General features: G+C 31.6%; 1 protein-coding gene and 1 long non-coding RNA gene across 2 annotated transcripts in view; both read right to left on the bottom strand.

The window, feature by feature from the left end:
- The window catches only part of LOC140046810 (uncharacterized), a 423,911-nt gene that overhangs the window by 352,784 nt on the left and 46,039 nt on the right, over positions 1–25,088 (bottom strand). The gene's annotated exons all lie outside the window — the stretch shown is intronic.
- LOC140047987 (uncharacterized) lies at positions 201–1,094 on the bottom strand. Its single transcript, XR_011845014.1, has 3 exons — positions 1,018–1,094; positions 475–564; positions 201–281 (listed from the first exon to the last, which is right to left on the bottom strand). It is a non-coding gene; the product is annotated as an uncharacterized lncRNA (long non-coding RNA).

Raw genomic sequence — 25,088 nt, 5'->3', positions numbered from 1 at the left:
TATGAATGTATTCGATACAGTATTCTAGTAGCTAGTTTCTTTACATTATCTTTAGAACAGAAATGTATACTTGATTGGTTGCTAATTTTAATAATGTAAATATTAACCTCATCATTTTGTTCTTTTTCAGTCTCACCAAGCTTACCCTTATGTGTACCCACAATAAGGATAGTTGGTTTGTGAACCTCCTCGTCTTCTTCCACAATACGACTATGAGAATAAACTGACAGGGTGTAAGATAATATGAACTGGAGATTGGTCCAATGATGTTTACACTTTTCCTGTAAAAAAGAAAGATTAGTATAAAAAACAAAAATCTTTGTTCAATTAAAAATGAAATGAAGAAGTAAATGATTTCTAACCACAATTAAAATCAAAATGGTTAGGTTTCAAATATGTAAATGCATGCAGCTCATTTTGAAGGTATGAAATAAAACTCATTGTAATGCATAAAATATATAGCAAAATACTTACTCCATTGGAATCAATATAAACAGCAGGATCATTGAGGTCTACACTTAGGTCGAACACTACAATATAAAGTGCTTGTAATGTCATGAACATCTGCAAAAATACAATTTGTTTTTATTCAAATATTTGATTAATATGCTTTAAGCAAAGATTGTATAGCACCGCTACGCGGCGCAAGATAGGTGACTGCGCGACTATCATTTTATTCTGTAGGTTGTCTTTTGATAATCTGTGTTTATACATTTACTATTGATACTCTTTTTATTAAAGCATTTTTCTAGTACAAATTCATATAAAACTGTTAAAATCAGTTATGATTGAAAACAGTTACTGAAAATACTTTTTTATTGACGTAGGCAAAATTTTTAACAATTTATATAAAGCAGTACCATGGAAAGATGTTTGCAATTACTGAATGCACAAATTAAACCTTGGTCATACCATTATGTTAGTATATACAGAGACATTTCCTTTTAACTGTGTATAGTATTTAAACAATGTCAATATAATATTAACTTCAAGGGAAATACATATATTATAACTTACGCGATGTATACCATGATATATTAATTGACCTCCATGATCCCAGATGTTAAATGTTTCTTCCAAGGGGTCCTCCTTTTCTTCCTCAAGTTTCTTGATTACATCTTTATCTAACTGCTGATCTGTATCAAATGGAATAGCTTCAGTAGCTCTATCAGTATCTGTAGTGGAAACACAATTTGGTCACTCTCAACACATGTAAACAAGCATCATTATTTTAATCATTGTAAAGTCATTAACATATTGTTATAGTTGTTCTGATTATCATCATTGTTGTAATTGTCATTATCATCATTGCAGTCTTCATAATCATTGTTACACCGAGTCGTCATCATTGTTGTCATTATCATCATTGCAGTCTTCATAATAATTGTTACACCGAGTCGTTGTGAGGTGGTTTCCCGAATGATCGTAAAATCAAAAACGGTACTGTGTATGACCAACTAGCGTTATTGTCACCGGCTAGTCATCCATTCATAGAAGTACTGATGTAGTAGCCTACCTGTACGGAGACCATAGAATGTGACCCGAGGCATGACTAACTACGACTTTAGATGATAGAAAGTTGAGTAAAAAATGTTACGAGTAGTTGTACGACATATAGATGTTTATGAAATTATGTCAATAATGTTTACACACTAGGCATACAAATAGTAATGTTTGTTAGTAAAAATAATTTTGAGTTAATCACAATTTGGTCACTCTCAACACATGTAAACAAGCATCATTATTTTAATCATTGTAAAAGTCATTAACATATTGTTATAGTTGATTGATTATCATCATTGTTGTAATTGTCATTATCATCATTGCAGTCTTCATAATCATTGTTACACCGAGTCATCATCATTGTTGTCATTATCATCATTGCAGTCTTCATAATCATTGTTACACCGAGTCATCATCATTGTTGTCATTATCATCATTGCAGTCTTCATAATCATTGTTACACCGAGTCATCATCATTGTTGTCATTATCATCATTGCAGTCTTCATAATCATTGTTACACCGAGTCATCATCATTGTTGTCATTATCATCATTGCAGTCTTCATAATCATTGTTACACCGAGTCGTCATCATTGTTGTCATTATCATCATTACAGTCTTCATAATCATTGTTACACCGAGTCATCATCATTGTTGTCATTATCATCATTACAGTCTTCATTATCATTGTTACACCGAGTCATCATCATTGTTGTCATTATCATCATTGCAGTCTTCATAATCATTGTTACACCGAGTCATCATCATTGTTGTCATTATCATCATTGCAGTCTTCATAATCATTGTTACACCGAGTCGTCATCATTGTTGTCATAATCATCATTACAGTCTTCATTATCATTGTTACACCGAGTCATCATCATTGTTGTCATTATCATCATTGCAGTCTTCATAATCATTGTTACACCGAGTCGTCATCATTGTTGTCATTATCATCATTGCAGTCTTCATAATCATTGTTACACCGAGTCATCATCATTGTTGTCATTATCATCATTGCAGTCTTCATAATCATTGTTACACCGAGTCATCATCATTGTTGTCATTATCATCATTGCAGTCTTCATAATCATTGTTACACCGAGTCGTCATCATTGTTGTCATTATCATCATTGCAGTCTTCATTATCATTGTTACACCGAGTCATCATCATTGTTGTCATTATCATCATTGCAGTCTTCATAATCATTGTTACACCGAGTCGTCATCATTGTTGTCATTATCATCATTACAGTCTTCATTATCATTGTTACACCGAGTCATCATCATTGTTGTCATTATCATCATTACAGTCTTCATTATCATTATCATTGTTACACCGAGTCATCATTGTTGTCATTATCATCATTACAGTCTTCATTATCATTATCATTGTTACACCGAGTCATTATCATCATTGCAGTCTTCATTATCATTATCATTGTTACACTATGAGTCACCATCATTGTTATCATCATTATAGTTTTAGTTGACACTGTCAGAGTAGAGGTAGAAAAGTATGACTGTCACCATAATTGTTACACAGGTTAAAGGTTGCCTTACCTCCACCTCTGATCACATAAATGTAATAATTTTATAGGAAAATTAAAAGTTACTTTAAATTGGAAAATCTAATTAATAATCTAATTATTTCAAATAACTACAGCACAAACTTAATATCACAGAAATTGCAAACAGATAATTGCAAATTAGCTGACTACAAAATGTAATGTATGTGTATGTAATGTAATATGTAATAATAATAATTAGAATTTAATGGAAAGTTACATACTATCATTTTTGTAATCATTGTTGTCATTATTTTTGTAGTCATCATTGTTGTCATCCTTATTGTAGTCAACAACAATACCATCATCATCCTCGACATCATCTGTAGGTGGTTTCATGTCAATCTGATAAATAACACAAAAAATGGATATAAAAAAGAAATAAATGTTTATTCAAAGTTAAATACAGTTTTGTTAACAATTTAATATAAGAGAAAACTAATATTATCTACCCTCAAACAAAAAAACCAAGTTATTTGTTAGAGTAAATTTTAAAAGGATTGAAGCAACAAAAAGAAATGAAATAGCCGCTCATAATTCCTCATTGATTAATTTAGAAAGAAAGCCTAAGTGACTGGTTTGCAATAGTTAAAAAGTCCTGTAGGTACTAATATTTTATTTATTTTATGTTTTTATTACACTATTATTGACATATGCTTACAGTTTCCTTTTCTCTTAGTTTGTCAGTGACCATTTTTGTATACTGTTTTGAAGGATTACCTGTAGAGAAAAAAGACATTTGCACATATTATTACAGCAGATACATTGATAGGTGACAATACATTAACTGATTGATTAATTAATGTATAATTACAGTACATCAACAAACAATAGCTTGCGTGTTAAAGGATCATGGAGTAACAATTGTATGTATGTGAAAATATGACTGTTGACACCATACTACAGTTGTATGCATTATTGAATTCCATTCTACATCTCAGTTTCATTGTGGGCCTGTTTGTGTCTATGATAATGAGATCAAAGATAAATATTGTTACATAGCCTATGATGATGGGAAGAGTAATATGCTAATTTGTATTCATGTTTACCACTATCAGCTTTAGCCTCTTTCCATGTTGTGCTTACAGTCCTTATCACTGCTATGCCATCTGTAACTTTATGTTCTTCCTCAAATCTGAGATACATATAATAATAATAATATAATAATTTGAAACCAACAATGAATGTCATTCATTTTTAGTGCTGTAAAATTCAATTTTCTCTTTTTAATTATAGATACCAGTAGTTACTATTTCAATAGTCTTTATTCATAAAATACACATTTTAAATCAGTTATTTAGTTAACAATTAAAATGATCTTTCATTTAAAATTACAAAACAATGTTAAAATTTAATTCTATTATCTATTATTGTTATAATTAGGCAGTACCTACATGTATTTTGTAATGTCAATTTTACTGTCCAACTACTTACATCTTTCCAAGACAGGAATTTATGAGGCATGTTTTACCCACTCCTTCCTGTCCAATCACCTTAAGCATTCCAAGATTGACTGCGACAGATCCTCCTTTCAAAGCTTCCTTGTACGCTTCCTGATACTCTAATTCACGAACAGCAATATCAGATGGAATATCTGAAAATTGAATTGAGATTTTAATAGATTTTTAAAACATCTGGAGTAAATAAAGTTAAAAAAAAAATCATCAATCAAGCATGCCACATAAATCTGCAAACTAGCTCCATTCCATTATTACAGTATTTTGGATGGAAACAATCAACTGTTTGTTTTATTTATGATAAATAAAATCTCTCCATTTGTTATTAGTTGCACACTTTTCGCCTTTTTACACTACCGTGATCCTAAAATTTCAATAATTAAAACTTCACTTACCTTCTAAGAAGTTTAAAATTTCAGTTTTACTTTGCTCCTCTATAAACCTGTTACTTTCTAAAAGAGAGACAAGTGTATTTCCATCCTATTAAAAAAATGGGTTTAGTTATTAGTAGTTTTGAGAAATTATTGATATACAATATAACACACTTTAATTACGCATCACATACATACAGTATTATGTCATGGCTCAAACATTTACCATCTAGAGATTGGAGGAAAGAGCATCACGTGATAACACATAGATTTACTATTTTTTAACATTGGTTGTAAATTAGGACGTGAATAGAAATTACTATTTGCCAATAAATGACATCAACTTGTACAGTGCGCCACCTATAACTCCTGTATCCAAACCAAAACTTGAGTGCTGCCGTTTATAGTCTACCGCCTTCAACATTGAAAGATGGAAGAGAGAGAGAGAGAAAGAAATAAATTGAATAAAAGTTTACTTTGGAACAGTAGGTAGATGTGTTAAAATGTTTGAGCCATAATATAAAACAACAAATAGTTTTACTATAAACTTTCAAAGCAAATAATATTTGGATACTATCCAGACACAAATGAAATATCCCTGTATAATCCCTGTACATTACCTTCTTTGCAATGTTGCTGGTGTATAATACTGACAACAAACATTATGTGAAATTGGGTTTTTTTTGTCAACCCAAACCATAGCAAAAATTACTGCTAAATAATGTGGTAAATAATCATAAATGTCGACTATTGATAAATGAAAACAAAATATAATATCTTACCATGGATCAAATGTAGTATAGTGTCATTAAAATCTACTTACTGTACAATATCAATCACAAAATTTGAACATTAATAATTTAATACATATTTTATAAAATTGTACAAACAAATGTTTAGATGTTAAGCGTAATGTATGAGGCCAATAAGCAGTTAAATGAATTTACATATAAATTTAGGTAAAGGGAAATTTCAGTAAATTAAGTGCAACTTCTAAAATTTATACTCAATGGTAGAGAAAGTTGGTACATACTTTCGGTACTGATTTTTAACACCCAATGAAACCAATATCATAATTAAGTTAAGTTAGATATTAACGATAACAAATTTAATTTAAACCATTTGCCCCGATGAAAATCCTATCATATCATGAAGCCTGATACCATCCCATCATCAAATGTACCAAGACAGGAATTTGGTGAACAATACCATGTATTAAACAAAATTAAGGTAATTCTCAGGATGACAATTATATTTGACTACATAAATTCTAACATATCTGTATTCATTTGCTTTGTGTACAGTGTGACTTGGACAATTTTTAGTTATTTCTCAAAGTTTATATATTCGAGAACCATTTGTGGGCACTTAATACTAGTATATTCAATTTTAACTAGCAACTTTATAGAATCATTTTTCCACAAAAGATACGGGACTGTTTGAAAAGAATAATTTCATATTATGAAAAAAAAGATCCTAGGTTGGAAAAGGATCTCTTTAAGGCCATGTTCATAATTAGCTGGGTAGATGTACAGAAGCATTTTTTTTTGTAAGGTAAGGGAGGGAGCAGGTTATTCATTAATAATTATTTTTTATTAAAATTAGATTCTATTAATTTTGTTAACATACATTTTTTTATTTGTTGTTTTATTATTAGTCAATGTAGTTGTTCCATTTTATTTCATATTTACAATTAATTAGACCATTGTCAATCGTTGCTATCTTTACAGCTACATAGGAGCAATTTATATTTGTTTTACGGTCAAAAATATGTAAACAAAATTATACTGATTCACCTGAACATATAAAAAAAGTAGAATTTTTTGTTCATTAAGAAAATTAAAGATGTATGTTATGTGATAGGTAACTGTATACTTTAAATTTGTTTGTTATCATAAATCATATAAACTATTTAGTTATTTTTTTATTTGGTTTGTTTACATCAAATTTGATTTTTGTTAATGTGCTTACTTTTTTCTCTCATTAAATGGTTTACTTCAGCAGATCTAAAGAATGTTAGCTTATTACACTAGCAAATCCCTGTACATTACCTTATTTTGCAATGCTACTGGTGCCCCATGCTGAATGAGACACGTCACTATTTCTAAGGTAGGTGTATTATATCCTCTCCTCAGATATGCATGTAATGGAGTGTCACCATACTGGAAAGGAATCATAATGAAGTTTATAAATACTGACAACAGACATTATGTAAAATTGTTTGTTTTTTGTCAATACAAACAACAACAATTGCTGCTAAATATTGTGGTAAATAATAATAATTATCATTATTAATAAATGAGTAGAACAAAATATAATGGTTTACCACAGCATATCTATAGAATGTTAGCCTACTACACTAGCAAATCCCTGTACATTACCTTCTTTTGCAATGTTGCTGGTGTATAATACTGACAACAGACAGTATGTGAAATTGGGTTTTTTTGTCAACCCAAACCATTGCAAGAATTACTGCTAAATAATGTGGTCAATAATCCTAATTGAATGGTTTACTTCCGCAAATCTATACAATGTTAGCCTATTACACTAGCAAATCCCTGTACATTACCTTATTTTGCAATGCTACTGGTGCCCCTTGCTGAATGAGACACGTCACTATTTCTAAGGTAGGTTGTGTATATTCAATCCTCAGATATGAATGTAATAGAGTGTCACCAACCTGGAAAGGAATCATAATGAAGTTTATAAATACTGACAACAGACATTATGTGAAATTGTTTGTTTTTTGTCAATACAAACAACAACAATTAATGCTAAATAAAGTGGTAAAATAATCATAATTATCATTATTAATAAATGAGTAGAACAAAATAGAATGGTTTACCACAGCATATCTATAGAATGTTAGCCTATTACACTAGCAAATCCCTGTACATTTACCTTATTTTGCAATGCTACTGGTGCCCCATGCTGAATGAGACACATCACTATTTCTAAGGTAGGTGTATATACACTCCCCAGATATGAATGTAATGGAGTGTTCCCATTCTGGAAAGGAATCATAATGAAGTTTATAAATACTGACAACAGACATTATGTGAAATTGTTTGTTTTTTGTCAATACAAACAACAACAATTGCTACTAAATATTGTGGTAAATAATCATAATTATCATTATGAAACCAATATCATAATTAAGTTAAGTTAGATATTAACGATAACAAATTTAATTTAAACCATTTGCCCCGATGAAAATCCTATCATATCATGAAGCCTGATACCATCCCATCATCAAATGTACCAAGACAGGAATTTGGTGAACAATACCATGTAATAAACAAAATTAAGGTAATTCTCAGGATGACAATTATATTTGACTACATAAATTCCAACATATCTGTATTCATTTGCTTTGTGTACAGTGTGACTTGGACAATTTTTAGTTATTTCTCAAAGTTTATATATTCGAGAACCATTTGTGGGCACTTAATACTAGTATATTCAATTTTAACTAGCAACTTTATAGAATCATTTTTCCACAAAAGATACGGGACTGTTTGAAAAGAATAATTTCATATTATGAAAAAAAAGATCCTAGGTTGGAAAAGGATCTCTTTAAGGCCATGTTCATAATTAGCTGGGTAGATGTACAGAAGCATTTTTTTGTAAGGTAAGGGAGGGAGCAGGTTATTCATTAATAATTATTTTTTATTAAAATTAGATTCTATTAATTTTTTTAACATACATTTTTTTATTTGTTGTTTTATTATTAGTCAATGTAGTTGTTCCATTTTATTTCATATTTACAATTAATTAGACCATTGTCAATCGTTGCTATCTTTACAGCTACATAGGAGCAATTTATATTTGTTTTACGGTCAAAAATATGTAAACAAAATTATACTGATTCACCTGAACATAAAAAAAAAAGTAGATTTTTTTGTTCATTAAGAAAATTAAAGATGTATGTTATGTGATAGGTAACTGTATACTTTAAATTTGTTTGTTATCATAAATCATATAAACTATTTAGTTATTTTTTTATTTGGTTTGTTTACATCAAATTTGATTTTTGTTAATGTGCTTACTTTTTTCTCTCATTAAATGGTTTACTTCAGCAGATCTAAAGAATGTTAGCTTATTACACTAGCAAATCCCTGTACATTACCTTATTTTGCAATGCTACTGGTGCCCCATGCTGAATGAGACACGTCACTATTTCTAAGGTAGGTGTATTATATCCTCTCCTCAGATATGCATGTAATGGAGTGTCACCATACTGGAAAGGAATCATAATGAAGTTTATAAATACTGACAACAGACATTATGTAAAATTGTTTGTTTTTTGTCAATACAAACAACAACAATTGCTGCTAAATATTGTGGTAAATAATAATAATTATCATTATTAATAAATGAGTAGAACAAAATATAATGGTTTACCACAGCATATCTATAAAATGTTAGCCTACTACACTAGCAAATCCCTGTACATTACCTTCTTTTGCAATGTTGCTGGTGTATAATACTGACAACAGACAGTATGTGAAATTGGGTTTTTTTGTCAACCCAAACCATTGCAAGAATTACTGCTAAATAATGTGGTCAATAATCCTAATTGAATGGTTTACTTCCGCAAATCTATACAATGTTAGCCTATTACACTAGCAAATCCCTGTACATTACCTTATTTTGCAATGCTACTGGTGCCCCTTGCTGAATGAGACACGTCACTATTTCTAAGGTAGGTTGTGTATATTCAATCCTCAGATATGAATGTAATAGAGTGTCACCAACCTAGAAAGGAATCATAATGAAGTTTATAAATACTGACAACAGACATTATGTGAAATTGTTTGTTTTTTGTCAATACAAACAACAACAATTAATGCTAAATAAAGTGGTAAAATAATCATAATTATCATTATTAATAAATGAGTAGAACAAAATAGAATGGTTTACCACAGCATATCTATAGAATGTTAGCCTATTACACTAGCAAATCCCTGTACATTTACCTTATTTTGCAATGCTACTGGTGCCCCATGCTGAATGAGACACGTCACTATTTCTAAGGTAGGTGTATATACACTCCCCAGATATAAATGTAATGGAGTGTCACCATTCTGGAAAGGAATCATAATGAAGTTTATAAATACTGACAACAGACATTATGTGAAATTGTTTGTTTTTTGTTAATACAAACAACAACAATTGCTACTAAATATTGTGGTAAATAATCATAATTATCATTATTAATAAATGAGTAGAACAAAATAGAATGGTTTACCACAGCATATCTATAGAATGTTAGCCTATTACACCAGCAAATCCTTGTACATTACCTTCTTTTGCAATGTTGCTGGTGTATAATACTGACAACAGACATTATGTGAAATTGGGGGGTTTTTTTTGTCAACCCAAACCATAGCAAGAATTACTGCTAAATAATGTGGTCAATAATCCTAATTGACATGATTGATAAATGAGAACAAAATAGAATATCTTACCATGGATCACATCTAGAGATTGTTAGCCTATTACTGTTACAGAAGCATTTTTTTGTAAGGTAAGGGAGGGAGCATGTTATTAATTAATAATTATTTTTTATTAAAATCAGATTCTATTAATTTTTTTGACATAAGCATTTTTTATTTGTTATTTTATTATTAATCAATGTAGTTGTCCCATTTTATTTCATCTTTACAATTAATTAGACCATTGTCAATTATTGTTATCTTTACAGCTACATATGACCAATTTATATTTGTTTTACGGTCAAAAATATGTAAACAAAATTATACTGATTCATCAGATCATAAATTATGGCAAGCCTCAGCTGTCTGAAGTATTCAAAATATTATATTATTATATCATTTTTTTATTATATTATATATTGTATTGTAATGAATTATATGGCAAGCCTCAGCTGTCTGAAGTATTCAAAATATTATATTATTATATCATTTTTTTATTATATTATATATTGTATTGTAATGAATTATACGTTTTGCATTATATTACTTGGTTTTAGCATTATATTATATCTATTTCTAATATATTATGTGAAAAATGTAACAAATTATTGACTTTTTGTATTATATTATTTGGTTTTAGCATTATATTATGAACATTTAATATTATATTATTAATAAAATACATTATATTATAATATAATTGTATTATATTAAACGCATTTACTTTACTTTATAACATACAACATTATTATATTATACGGATTCGTTAGTTATATTATTATTTTGTATGATGTTTATTATACGTCACGGCTTATTTCAGTTCTTCTAACTCTTTCTCTCCCTCCCCCTGTTCACTAGCAATCAGCGGCCGGCAGAATCTAAATTGTGTGACTGTTGAAGAATAACTACGTACTAGGCCTAGCCTAGGCCTACTAGGGGATCTAGACAAGTGACCAAGGATCACCGGACAGCTACAACTAATACTACAATACAATAATACTACTACAATAACTACTACTGCTACTACCTAGGCCTAGCTAGTGAGTAGTAGGTAGCTACTACTAGGCTCTAGGGCGTATGTACGATGTTAACTACTAGGGCCTCGGCTAGGCCTAGAGGCCTAGTACTAGGCTAGGCCTAGACTTAAGTTGTAGTAGGCTAGGGCCGGGCCTGCTGCCTTAGGCTAGGCTACTACTACTACTACTACTACTACTACTACTAGGCAGCCCATGATGGGTACGAGTAAGCCAACATTTTGGATATATGTAAACCAAAATTTGGGTACGAGCGTGTTGGCATCCATGGCATGGGTACGGGTTGACCTGTATCCTTCTAGCTAATCGTACTATGCCTAGGCCTCAAGTAAGTCTACGCTACCCAGTCCGGCTACAATATGGTCTATTTTGTTTTATAGCTTTATTTATAGCTGGGTTCAAATCTGTGTTGGGACGGCTTTTTCTCATTCTAAAACAGATTTCCTTATAATAAAATAATATATGAATTTATTTGTAATATTGTAATGTATACATAATATAAGTAATTGCCATTGCCTTTATTACTATTAATTATGTATTATACGGTTACCCCTTAATTATACTATAGTATAATTTCCTTGTTATATTTTACAATATTTTCTTCCTAAATCTACAATTTTGTCTTTCAAAGCACAAATTTATCATACTGAATCATCACACACCAAGTCTCATAAATCTCTACTGTATTTGTCCAAGCTACTCCAGCTACATGGTATTGCCTTGAGGCTAAACTACACGGTATACTGGCACTACCATCATTCCTGGCTCGTCAACCTGTACCACATAAGCACAGTTTCAGTTTCAGTTTATTTACCATTTCAATTTCTGAACATAAGAGATGAACAACTTATATGGATGGCAAACTGACAGGATATTTTGAATATTTGTTGTTGTTGAAATGATGGAATCCTAACTTCAATTTCCACGAACTGGAGACGAAGACATATTATGACCCTTTTATTTAAATTTATTTGAATAGACCTCCATGTAAACTCATTAAAGGCTACATGATTGTATTATATTTTACTATGTGATAGTAGAAAATCATTGTGTATAATGAGGACTATGAATCTGATATTTACTTGCATTCTTATCTTTTTAAAATATTATTTATAATGCCGGTAATGAGTTTAAAATTTAATTATATTGACTATTTTTGATAATCATCATGTCCTTATAAATTCATTTATACTTTTTTTGTGTAATATAGTTAATATATTATGTATTAAATAAATTGGTAAGGCCCTATACTGTTATTATTTAAGGAAAGTTTATATACACTATTATTTTATGCCTACCAATATTAGTATTTTTTTTTTTTTTTTTTCATTTCTTTATTCGAATTCATAAAATAACACAACATAAAAAAATAAAAAAAATACAAAGAATGAATTCAGGGTAACACAAAAAAGTAACCAAAGGTCAAACTTATTTCCATTGTGGCCCTTATTAATTGTTTATGTAAATATTTTGTCTAATTGCCTTGATTTTTGTATAGGCCAATGGCATCAATGTTTTTCTCAAAGCAAATTAGCCTAATAATGCCACATTTAGACACATGATTCATTGATTTCTGATATTCTGTACTTGTGTATGCATTACTAAAATAGTAGTTAATATATTTCATTTATAATGTATGTATAAACATATATTCATATTTTTTTAAACATTTTTAAATTTAAAAATTATTACAATACCTATCTACCTTTCTGATATTGTTACTATTATATAATATTTTTTGAGGCAGCAATAAAAAAAAATTTAAAAATTTATTTGACTTATACTGTACTATGTTAGTTCAGGAGATGAAGTGTGTGTGGGCAGAAACTAGTGTGTTGGAGGTTGGTGGTGTGAGGTGTATAGTTGTCACTTTAAGACCTAAATTAGATGTTTTCTGAAGAAAAGAAGTAAGCGGATACGCTTTCAAACAACTCCAAGAAGATTCACACAAAAATAATTACTTTCCAATAAAATAGTATAACAGTGTATATTACAGTACATTGAATAAACTCGAGCGGAATAATAACGCACATAAAAAACATTAATTTTCTTGTCGAAAAGTGCCCTCTCTAGTTTTCTATTAATTTATTAATAATTATTATCAATTAATGAGTAATATAAACATATTTTTAACATTTAATGCTGGAAACTGTATCTACTCCTAACAAAGTTTCATATCTCCAAATTTCATCAACGTATTCAAAGCACTTAAATAAATTACATTTAACATTACAAATTCAGGTTTTGGATATAATTTTGCTTAAAAACATATACAAAAAACATCGATAAAAAATACTTTTCGTATTCAAAAACATTTGATACTTGGTATAAATGTTCAATATAGGTTGCTCCATCCATATTGCAAACAAAAAGTAACTATCAAGCCATATCACTGATTTTTTTAATTTACGTTTTTACAAAATGTACACTTATGAAAGACCACACAATTCCAACTCATTTTTTTCAAGCTAATAACTATTTTGAAAAAACAAACCAACACAAAACGTTCATGAATGCAATTTATTTCTGTGAATAGAGCAACCTATAGTGAACATTTATACCAAGTATCAAATGTTTTTGAATGCGAAAAGTATTTTTTATCGATGTTTTTTGTATATTTTTTTAAGCAAAATTCTATCCAAAACCCGAATTTTTATGTTAAATGTGATATTTAATATTGAAGTGCTTTGAATACGTTAATGAAATTTGGAGATATGAAACTTTGTTAGGAGTAGAACCAGCTTCCAGCATTGAATGTTAAAAATATGTTCATATTAGCCTACTCATTAATTAATAATAATTATTAATAAATTAATAGAAAACTAGAGAGGGCACTTTTCGAAAAGAAAATGAATGTTTTTTTATGTGCGTTATTATTCCGCTCGAGTTTATTCAATGTACTGTAATATACACTGTTATACTACTTTATTGGAAAGTAATTATTTTTGTGTGAATCTTCTTGGAGTTGTTTGAAAGCGTATCCGCTTACTTCTTTTCTTCAGAAAACATCTAATTTAGGTCTTAAAGTGACAACTATACACCTCACACCACCAACCTCCAACACACTAGTTTCTACCCACACACACTTCATCTCCCGAACTAACATAGTACAGTATAAGTCAAATTAATTGTTCTAATTTTTTTTTTATTGCTGCCTCAAAGAATATTATATAATAGTAACAATATCAGAAAGGTAGATAGGTATTGTAATAATTTTTAAATTTAAAAATGTTAAAAAAAATATGAATATATGTTTATACATACATTATAAATGAAATATATTAACTACTATTTTAGTAATGCATACACAAGTACAGAATATCAGAAATCAATGAATCATGTGTCTAAATGTGGCATTATTAGGCTAATTTGCTTTGAGAAAAACATTGATGCCATTGGCCTATACAAAAATCAAGGCAATTAGACAAAATATTTACATAAACAATTAATACTAATATTGGTAGGCATAAAATAATAGTGTATATAAACTTTCCTTAAATAATAACAGTATAGGGCCTTACCAATTTATTTAATACATAATATATGAACTATATTACACAAAAAAAGTATAAATGAATTTATAAGGACATGATGATTATCAAAAATAGTCAATATAATTAAATTTTACACTCATTACCGGCATTATAAATAATATTTTAAAAAGATAAGAATGCAAGTAAATATCAGATTCATAGTCCTCATTATACACAATGATTTCCTACGATCACATATTAAAATATAAAACAATCATGTAGCCTTTAATGACTTTACATGGAGGTCTATTCAAATAAATTTAAATAAAAGGGTCATAATATGTCTTCGTCTCCAGTTCGTGGAAATTGAAGTTAGGATTCCATCATTTCAACAACAAAAAATATTCAAAATATCCTGCCAGTTTGCATTCAAGACCTGCAACCTGCTTAGTTTTTAATACGAGTACTGCTTTCTATACACATAACTTTGATTTCTGCAAAAAAAACAAAACTCTGTAACAATGTACTTTAATTACTGTAATAATCTAGGTATAGATTATGTTGACCGGGCCAGTGAGAGTGCGATCGACTGTACTACCATAAGTCCTGTAGGTGTATACAACTTATTTCTTGTCTACAAAGTGTATAGTAGTATGCTAATAGTACTATTATTAGATTAGGTAGTTGGGAGTAGTTTGGAGAGATACATCTATCTATAAAAGAGTACTGTATATATGGAACTATCTGTTTTAGCCGCCTTTGTATTTTTAGATATAATACCAATAGGTACTATGTATTGGGAAACAATTCAACAGTTATGAATAAAAAAAGTCCTATGTACTCTGTTACTCTGTATGTTGGAGGAAATAAGCATAAGAGCAAATAAAACCTTGACCACAGGGTGTAAGTCACTATTTTGAATCAGTAGTATGACTTCTTAAGAAGTAATTTAAAAATTATCATTGTATGATCAATAAGAAATATTATAATATCTAACTTTCTCCTTTATATAAATATATTATTTTATCCAAGGGGTTGCAAACACAAGTGTTCACATGTCTTGTTAAGTATTGCACCTTTGTCCTGTCTTTATGTTTTCTGTAATGTCACTGCACTAACGGGTGACCGGTAAACGAGCTTCGCTCTTACGGTTATCCATCCATATAAGTTGTTCATCTCTTATGTTCAGAAATTGAAATGGTAAATAAACTGAAACTGAAACTGTGCTTATGTGGTACAGGTTGACGAGCCAGGAATGATGGTAGTGCCAGTATACCGTGTAGTTTAGCCTCAAGGCAATACCATGTAGCTGGAGTAGCTTGGACAAATACAGTAGAGATTTATGAGACTTGGTGTGTGATGATTCAGTATGATAAATTTGTGCTGTGAAAGACAAAATTGTAGAATTAGGAAGAAAATATTGTAAAATATAACAAGGAAATTATACTATAGTATAATTAAGGGGTAACCGTATAATACATAATTAATAGTAATAAAGGCAATGGCAATTACTTATATTATGTATACATTACAATATTACAAATAAATTAATATATTATTTTATTATGAAAGGAAATCTGTTTTAGAATGAGAAAAAGCCGTCCCAACCCAGATTTGAACCCAGCTATCAATAAAGCTATAAAACAAATAGACCATATTGTAGCCGGATTGGGTAGCGTAGACTTACTTGAGGCCTAGGCATAGTACGATTAGCTAGAAGGATACAGGTCAACCCGTACCCATGCCATGCCAACACGCTCGTACCGAAATTTTGGTTTACATATATCCAAAATTTTGGTTTACTCGTACCCATCATGGGCTGCCTAGTAGTAGTAGTAGTAGTAGTAGCCTAGCCTAAGGCAGCAGGCCCGGCCCTAGCCTACTACAACTTAAGTCTAGGCCTAGCCTAGTACTAGTAGGCCTCTAGGCCTAGCCTAGGCCCTAGTAGTTAACATCATACATACGCCCTAGAGCCTAGTAGTAGCTACCTACGGATGCTAGTCAAGTCGCCCCATTGCAAAGTCGCCCCATACAAAGTCGCCCCATACACAGTCGCCCCATCGCAAAGTCGCCCCAAAACAAAGTCGCCCTGACACAGTCGCCCCATTGCAAAGTCGCCCCATCGCAAAGTCGCCCCAACGCAATGTCGCCCCATCGCAAAGTCGCCCCAACACAAAGTCGCCCCATCGCAAAGTCGCCCAAACGTTAAAAAATAGTTTAAAAGTGCGTAAAATGTCGCAATGATACACAAAATAACACGGAACGTGTAGGCATAAAAGGGAAAGCCCCTCCATGTAGTCTCAGGTCACACGATCGGCACGCTCCCCAATCATCAGAGAGGAAGCCCCCAACTAATCACTCCGCGGTCGCACTAACGTGCTAGCTCTCACCAGAGGGAAACCCCCGTATTTACTCCGCCGTTGTCGCACTACAACGCACCATCTGAAGATGGGGAAACCCCGTCGGAGTTTTACGATGATATCAGTCGCGTTCGAAATCGGTGGCGTTTAATTTTGGTCGCGATAAAATGATGTTATACGATCTAGATTATTTTTACTTTGGTCGATGAATATTTATTATTATTAGGCCTATATTAATAATTGATTTTTGTTTTTATTTTACACTGAGGTCTATGATGAGAGAAAGATGTGTGCCTTAAAAATGACAATTTGTAAACATAGTTTAAGATTGTAGTAAGCCTATTATTCAGCATAATGTCATTTAACAGTACATAAATTTAAATGTGAAATATTTTATAGGGAACGTAGGCTACGTCTGTGTCTTTTATTTTTATATGCAACAAATTAGGTAAAACAATTTGTTTATAAACATTCAGTTTACTATTATATACATAGTATTACAATGAACATTGATTATAAGCCTGGAAATGCAATCCCATCATTATATCCATTATAAAATTGCATCATATCGCCACTATATTATGTCGTAAATGATGACGTGCATGTGTGTATTCGTCGTACGTCCGTGTATGTATTATTCCGTGCCTCTTCACTGTCTTGTTTATTAAAATTAAATAAACACCCGATATGAGGATATTTATTAGGCATGATAATTAGAATGTTCTATAACCAAAAGGGTTGAAAACTGCTGTTGAATAAAAAGCGACTCGCAATCTGAAACATTCTCTGAAACCAATCGGAGCTGCTCCTTCTGGTATCTGTTTCCTTCTCACAGCTGCTACGTCTTTCTGCTGCCCGTCGGGGATTCCCCTTTTTAAAAAACACGCACACGATAATCATCTGTACGATGGGTTTTCCATGGTCAAAATGTAGCGTTTTAATTTTACTAAAATACCTGCATGTGTAAAACGATCATATCGGCGAAGAAATCCCCTTTTTTTTATTTCTTCATTTTGAAAAGTCATAATTAAAATTAAATAACTATAGACACTTGTCAATAAATGCAAAATGATCAATAAGTAGCCTATATAACATTTATTGTTTTACAACGCTGTTATTGTTTTAACTACTGTAAATATACGAAGGCCTACTATTTATACACTTATTATATTATCCTAAAAAATGAGCTGGTATCCACGTAGGTTGAAGAAAGATTCGTAATTGTGGCTCTGGTAACTAATTTTAAAATCATATTAAATTAACATTTTCGAAACTATAAATCAGGGATAATCTTTTCGAAATCTTTTTAGAACTTTCAAACAAGGGACTATTTTTTAATGATTTTTAAAAAGCACATCACTCCATTATAACCTGTAAAATAAAAATTAAAACACAAATTATGTATATAATAGGATAAACATTATAATGTATACGACATTTAGCGCGACCAAAGTAACAACGCAATCGATATCAAACGCAACCGCTATATGATTAAAACAGCGTACTACTAGCGGCGGCACTTCCGAAATAAAACCGTGGGCGACTTTGCGATGGGGCGACTTTGCGTTGGGGCGACTTTGCGATGGGGCGACTTTGCGTTGGGGCGACTTTGCGATGGGGCGACTCTGTAATGGGGCGACTGTGCCGGGGCGACTTTGTTTTGGGGCGACTTTGCGATGGGGCGACTTTGTATTGGGCGACTTTGTATGGGGCGACTTTGCGATGGGGCGACTTGACTGGATCCCCTACCTACTACTCACTAACTAGGCCTAGGTAGTAGCAGTAGTAGTTATTGTAGTAGTATTATTGTATTGTAGTATTAGTTGTAGCTGTCCGGTGATCCTTGGTCACTTGTCTAGATCCCCTAGTAGGCCAAGGCTAGGCCTAGTACGTAGTTATTCTTCAACAGTCACACAATTCAGATTCTGCCGGCCGCTGATTGCTAGTGAACAGGGGGAGGGAGAGAAAGAGTTAGAAGAACTGAAATAAGCCGTGACGTATAATAAACATCATACAAAATAATAATATAACTAACGAATCCGTATAATATAATAATGTTGTATGTTATAAAGTAAAGTAAATGCGTTTAATATAATACAATTATATTATAATATAATGTATTTTATTAATAATATAATATTAAATGTTCATAATATAATGCTAAAACCAAATAATATAATACAAAAAGTCAATAATTTGTTACATTTTTCACATAATATATTAGAAATAGATATAATATAATGCTAAAACCAAGTAATATAATGCAAAACGTATAATTCTATGGCAAGCCTCAGCTGTCTGAAGTATTCAAAATATTATATTATTATATCATTTGTTTATTATATTATATATTGTATTGTAATGAATTATACGTTTTGCATTATATTACTTGGTTTTAGCATTTTATTATATCTATTTCTAATATATTATGTGAAAAATGTAACAAATTATTGACTTTTTGTATTATATTATTTGGTTTTATCATTATATTATGAACATTTAATATTATATTATTAATAAAATACATTATATTATAATATAATTGTATTATATTAAACGCATTTACTTTACTTTACAACATACAACATTATTATATTATACGGATTCGTTAGTTATATTATTATGTTGTATGATGTTTATTATACGTCACGGCTTATTTCAGTTCTTCTAACTCTTTCTCTCCCTCCCCCTGTTCACTAGCAATCAGCGGCCGGCAGAATCTGAATTGTGTGACTGTTGAAGAATAACTACGTACTATACTAGGCCTAGCCTAGGCCTACTAGGGGATCTAGACAAGTGACCAAGGATCACCGGACAGCTACAACTAATACTACAATACAATAATACTACTACAATAACTACTACTGCTACTACCTAGGCCTAGCTAGTGAGTAGTATGTAGCTACTACTAGGCTCTAGGGCGTATGTATGATGTTAACTACTAGGGCCTAGGCTAGGCCTTAGGCTAGGCTACTACTACTACTACTACTACTACTAGGCAGCCCATGATGGGTACGAGTAAGCCAAAATTTTGGATATATGTAAACCAAAATTTGGGTACGAGCGTGTTGGCATGGCATGGGTACGGGTTGGCCTGTATCCTTCTAGCTAATCGTACTATGCCTAGGCCTCAAGTAAGTCTACCCTACCCAGTCCGGATACAATATGGTCTATTTTGTTTTATAGCTTTATTGATAGCTGGGTTCAAATCTGGTTTGGGACGGCTTTTTCTCATTCTAAAACAGATTTCCTTATCATAATAAAATAATATATGAATTTATTTGTAATATTGTAATGTATACATAATATAAGTAATTGCCATTGCCTTTATTACTATTAATTATGTATTATACGGTTACCCCTTAATTATACTATAGTATAATTTCCTTGTTATATTTTACAATATTTTCTTCCTAATTCTACAATTTTGTCTTTCACAGCACAAATTTATCATACTGAATCATCACACACCAAGTCTCATAAATCTCTACTGTATTTGTCCAAGCTACTCCAGCTACATGGTATTGCCTTGAGGCTAAACTACACGGTATACTGGCACTACCATCATTCCTGGCTCGTCGACCTGTACCACATAAGCACAGTTTCAGTTTATTTACCATTTCAATTTCTGAACATAAGAGATGAACAACTTATATGGATGGATAACCGTAAGAGCGAAGCTCGTTTACCGGTCACCCGTTAGTGCAGTGACATTACAGACAGGACAAAGGTGCAATACATGTGAACACTTGTGTTTGCAACCCCTTGGATAAAATAATATATTTATATAAAGGAGAAAGTTAGATATTATAATATTTCTTTTTGATCATACAATGATAATTTTTAAATTACTTCTTAAGAAGTCATACTACTGATTCAAAATAGTGACTCACACCCTGTGGTCAAGGCTTTATTTGCTCTTATGCTTATTTCCTCCAACATACAGAGTACATATACTCTAGGGTTTCGATCCAAGTCGGCCCTAAACCGTCTCGGCCAAAGTCAAGTCGGCCTCAAGTCAACTCGGCCTCAAGTCAAGTCGGCCTCAAGTCAACTCGGCCTCAAGTCAACTCGGCCTCACGTCAACTCGGCCAAAAAATAATCGGTAAACTCGGCCCCGTTAAAGTATGGAACGCAAAAAGTGCAAATGAAGGGGATTGATAAAATAATATTTCATCACAATTTTTTAACTATAAATAATCATCTTTTAATGAATATTAATATTTAGACAATAATATATTTAGCAAAAAAATAGGAATGATTTCACCAACTTTCCTTTATTATACGTTTAATAAAATTTCAAATTGCACAATTGAAAACAATTCGTAGCTGCGCCTCCCTGCGCCTTTGGCAGCTTTTTCGATATCTACAACTGCTACGTGTTTTCACTGACCGGGGTATTCCCTTTTTTTAAACGCAAATCATGGACAAAAACGATGTACAATCATTTTTTCTATGGCCAAATGGTGGAACGTAGGCCTCCGTCTTCGATTTACTAAAATGCGGTACCTGCACGTGTTTTTGTAACACGCGGGTACTTATATTCATATTGGCAATGAGTTCATTTTTTTATATGATATTATTTAATTATATTTTTTTTTTATTCATTTTTTTTAAAGCGTGGATAGTAAGAATCATAATAATATTAAGCACTTTTTGCATTCCATACTTTATTGTGGCCGAGTTGACCGATTAGTTTTTGGCCGAGTTGACGTGAGGCCGAGTTGACTTGAGGCCGAGTTGACTTGGGGCCGAGTTGACTTGGGGCCGACTTGACGTGGGGCCGACTTGACTTTGGCCGAGACGGTTTAGGGCCGACTTGACCTGCACCCATACTCTAGTAGCTAGATCAACTTTCGTATGCACTTTGAGGTCCAGAGAATTTGACTTCAGAAATTGGTTTAGGGTGGTCAAACAATCATTTTTGGCTTGGTTACACATTTTGAAAATGTGGCGAAAGGTCAAAAGGTCAGGGTCAAAGGTTATAAGAACAAACACCATTATGTCCTTAAATCTCGACAACCACTGGTCACAGCGAGGTAATTTTGGTCTCAAATTGATCAGAAGGTATACATTCATATTCAGTCTAATGAAACATTTTAGTCGAAAATGACCGGAAATGCCATTTCTGACCTTTGACCCATAAACCAGGGCATGTCTGTATCTCCGTAACTATTGGCCGTAGAGACTTGAATTTGGGCTCAAATTGTTCGAAATATACATTTAGTTATTTGTTACACATTTTGAACAATGATACAAAAGGTCAAAAGGTCAAGGCAGGGGTTATATGAATAAACACAAATAGGTATTTGTGTCTCAGCAACCACTGGTCACAGCGAGGTAATTTTCGTCTCCAATTGATCAGAAGGTATACATTCATATTCAGTCTAATGAAACATTTTAGTCGAAAATGACCGGAAATGACATTTCTGACCTTTGACATACATACCAGGGCATCTTCTTATCTCTGTAAGTACAGGTCGTAGAAACTTAAATTTAGCATCAAATTGTTAGAAATACACATATTTACATTCATTCTAACAGAAAATTTGGATAAAAGATGATCAGAAATACTATTAATTACTAATCTTTTAAATGAAAAACATATCTACCCAACTTATCATTAGACAGTAATGTTATGCAATAATTGATGCTTAATAATTTCATTATAGGAATTAAAACAAATCCTTTACTGTTTGTAATAATTGTACTTTTGCTTATAATAATGCTAGAAAGTATTGTTGACCCCCGAACGTTCAAACATTTTGAGAATGCTAAAAGTAATTTCTGTAGTTACCCAAATAAAAGCCTCGGGCATTTATTTATTCAGGGAAGGCGTTTATTTTGTTGGGTGTAATAATGGTAACATGTATAATCAAATAAATACACCCCAGATATATATATAAATATATATATATATATAATAAGAATAATAACGAGATTAAACCTCATTCTATCCTGGTGGAAGTACAATCATGTAATGAAAGGTATCGGAGACCACAATAATAGACCAAGTCATTGTCACGTAACACTGTTGCATAATAGTTTTGAATGTCAACGACAAAACTTATACATATACACGTCTGTTCCCAGTGTAGATAATAAAACAATATATATTTCTGGAGATTTATTATCAATACCACTAGAAACTTTGACATGTTTTAGGTACTGAATGCATTGACAATAAAAGCATCAGAAGTTTATCATGATAAAATCATACAACAACACTGTACTACAGTACACAAGGGTGTTTTCAGGAAAGCTGGACATATTGTACAATAGTAATGAAACTATGTATTGGCATTTAAAACTATGCAAAAGATTGTTGTCAAATTTGTAGTTACAAACAAATAGATGATAGAATGAAGATCCATTATGAGTGCAATCGTGTCAGGATAATGATGTGTCATTGTTTTATATCATTATACTGGCACCTGGAGGAGAAGATTCATTTAATGGAATCTATCACTTTTATTTTTAAAGACAGAACCATTTCGTTAAAAAGCATAAAGAGGAAAACGAATCATGTAAAGTACCTTTTATCAGTTGAGAAACGAAATACAATTATTAAAATTAGAGTATTCTTTCAAATAAACGCCACCATTCCCTCCAATAGAACACCATGTGGAATAAACGCCCCGCTACATGCATTTACACAATAATTGTATCACGTCAACACATTTCATTAACTACCATAATCTACAATTTACCAAGCATTTTGACATAATTTTATCACTTTTTTATATTAATTGTGCAGTATTTTTTTACATCTAGGTGGTATTTATTTGATTATACATGTTACCCTATTATACCCCAAATAAAGATTCTTCCTTTCCCCCTAAAAACCCTTTTGAACAATAAATGCCTGGGGCGTTTAATCGGATACATATGGCAAGTTACTTCTAGCATTCTGAAAAGAAATGTTGAGCTTAACGTTTCTATCAAAATGTCCTCGGGGACAGCAATAACTAGTACTTGAAATTAAAACAATTTAAAGTATCAGTTATTGCATAACATTACTGTCTAAGGATAAGTTGTGTAGATATGTTTTTTGTTTGAAACATTAGTAATAGTATTTCTATTCATCTTTTAACCACATTTTCTATTACAATGAATGTAAATATGTATATTTCGAACAATTTGATACCAAATTTAAGTTTCTACGACCTGTACTTACAGAGATATGAAGATGCCCTGGTATGTGGGTCAAAGGTCAGAAATGGCATTTCTGATCATTTTTGACTAAAATGCCATATTAGATGGAATATAAATGCATGCCTTCTGAACATTTTGAGACCAAAATTGACTTGCTGCGACCAGTGGTTGCCGAGATACAAGTACCTTTTTTTATTTGTTCAAATAACCATTGACCTTGACCCTTTGACCTTTTGTAACATTTTTCAAAATGAGTAACAAATAACAAAATATATATTTCGAAGAATTTAAAACCAAATTCAAGTGTCTACGACCAGTAGTTACGGAGATACATACATGCCCTGGGTTGTGGGTCAAAGGTCAGAAATGGCATTTCCGGTCATTTTTTACTAAAATGTCCCATTAGACTGAATATAAATGTATACCTTCTGATTAATTTAAGACCAAAATTACCTCGTTGTGACCAGTGGTTGTTGAGATTTAAGGACATATTTATGTTTGGTCTTATGACCTTTCACCTTGACCTTTTGACCTTTCGCCACATTTTCAAAATGTGTAACCAAGCCAAATATGATTGTTTGACCACCCTAAACCAATTTCTGAAGTCAAATTCTCTGGACCTCAAAGTGCATACGAAAGTTGATCTAGCTACTAGAGTAATAGGACTTTTTTTATTCATAACTGTTGAATTGTTTCCCAATACATAGTACCTATTGGTATTATATCTAAA

The sequence above is a fragment of the Antedon mediterranea genome, chromosome 4, assembly GCF_964355755.1.
Source record: "Antedon mediterranea chromosome 4, ecAntMedi1.1, whole genome shotgun sequence".
In the NCBI taxonomy this organism is placed as follows: Eukaryota; Metazoa; Echinodermata; class Crinoidea; order Comatulida; family Antedonidae; genus Antedon; species Antedon mediterranea.
The sequence above is the reverse complement of the archived record's forward strand: the minus strand, read 5'-3'. Positions and strand labels throughout refer to the sequence as shown.